This window comes from Pinus tabuliformis, chromosome 6 (genome assembly GCF_031772625.1).
Source record: "Pinus tabuliformis cultivar Carrire ecotype Pingquan chromosome 6, CPIR1, whole genome shotgun sequence".
Taxonomy (NCBI): Eukaryota; Viridiplantae; Streptophyta; class Pinopsida; order Pinales; family Pinaceae; genus Pinus; species Pinus tabuliformis.
This window is the reverse complement of record NC_142292.1, coordinates 383,271,609-383,273,555: the sequence shown is the minus strand read 5'-3', so window position 1 is coordinate 383,273,555 and position 1,947 is coordinate 383,271,609. Positions and strand designations below refer to the sequence as shown.

The following is a 1,947-nucleotide window of genomic DNA, read 5'->3' as shown; positions in this document are numbered from 1 at the left end:
AAATCAACAATTCCCCAAGATGGTAGATTTCATAAACATATTTCACAAGTTTCAATAATGTTTCTTCTGAAAAAAGATGGAAAAGAGTTATCCTCTATTCCATTCCATGTTGTTTTCCCTTGTACGCATTTGTTTCTTCCCTATTATTAGAACTGTCACTCACCTTCTTTTCCAACTTAGAAACAACTGTGTTACTATCTAGAGGTGCACTTGCAAGCAATATAATCTCACTCTTGTTTTCATTCTCTATTTTTAAGCACATTACTCTCTTTTCTTAGTGAATTAGATGGATTTTTTTAAATTTTTCCTTTGAATTGGCCTTCGTTTGTTCCTTTTGAATGATTTTTTTTTTCTCCTTTTTGTAGTGCTTGCACTAGATTCTTTTTATACATCACCAGTACCTGGAAACTTCTTTTTAGAGACTAGTTCAAAATATTTATCTTTCGAAACATGCACCTTAAATATTTTGGGCTTAATAATATCAGATGCCAATGCATCCCCATCGTCCAACTTATGGTCAAGTTTGAAACCTCTCCATCCTCCACTAATGCCTATCTTGACAATAATTTATACAATCTCACATTCCTTGCCATTTTCATCTTCCAACACCAGTTTTGTATCACCCGAAGGTAAGTATTTTTGGAAAAATTATGTTGGGGGGAACAACCAAAAGAAACTAGAAACATGAGACCGAACCAAGGAATTTATAAAGGAGGGATGCTTGGATCCCAACTCTTCCACAATATTTTCAGCATTGCTTGCATCTTAGCTTCATATGATGCCAACTTCACCATATCCAGGATTTGATTTTTTTTTTTCTTCCATAACTTGTTTTGAGGAGAAACAATTGTGTTGTTATTTAGAGGTGCACTTGCAGGAACTGCAATCTTTCTCTTGTTTTCATGATCCATTTCAAGCATAATACTCTCTCTTTTCCATGACTTAGATGGATTTTGCTTAATTTTTTCCTTTGAATTGGTAGTTTCTTTCCGCAATGGGGTTTTTTTGCCCCCATTTTTTCTTTTGAAATATTCTTTTTCATTTATTTGTAGAAATGACACTAGATTCTTTTTTCACATCACCATTAATTGGAAACTTAATTTTAGAGACCAATTCAAAATATTTTTCTTTGGTGACATGCACCTTAAATATTTTGGGCTCAACAAGCTCAAAGACCAATGCATCCCCATCTTTCAACTTGTGGTCAAGTAAAAAACCTCTCCATCCTCCACTAAGGCCTGTCCTAATAGTAATATATATAGTGTCAACTTCCTCACCCTTTTCATCTTCCGACACCATTTTTTTTATCTACTGGGGGTAAGCTTTTACGGCAAAATCTTGTTGGGATGCCCAACCAAAAGCAACTGGAAACATGGGATTGAACCAATGACTTTCTAAAGATGGTATACTTGGTTTCAAACTTTTCCACAATCTTTTCAACATTTTCCTTAGTAATCTTCAATTTATTTTTCTGCACATTCTAAAATGAAGTGAAGTTTAGGTTCAGCCTTGAAGGTTTTTTTTAGCAAATAAAAATCCCCTCAATTATGAAGTTGAAGATCTCATGTAATGATGTGTTCATAGAAAAAATACCATTATGTCAACTTGTTGATGCCAACAAGCCATGATATCCATCTTTCTTGTATATACATAATGACATCCATCATTCCAACCCAAAAAATGTATCTTCCTATTACTATATGAATCTGACATCATAGGAAGAATATGAATAACATAAAAAATTCCCAAAGTTGTTAGATTTCATCAACATTTTTCACAAGTGTCAAGAATTTTTCTTCTGAATCAAGATGGGAAAAAGTTACCCTCTATTCCAACTTGCGTCATTTTTTCTTAAGGGTATTTGTTTCTTCCCTAATATCAAAACCATTACTCACCTTATTTTCAATGGAACTTTTGTGAAATCCACAATGTTTAATCTGAACATAG

The 1,947-nt window shown here is 33.4% G+C and overlaps 1 pseudogene; it reads right to left on the bottom strand.

The window, feature by feature from the left end:
* Positions 1–704: 704 nt before the first annotated feature.
* Positions 705–1,635, bottom strand: LOC149258920 (uncharacterized; annotated as a pseudogene).
* Between the last annotated feature and the right edge of the window lie 312 nt (positions 1,636–1,947).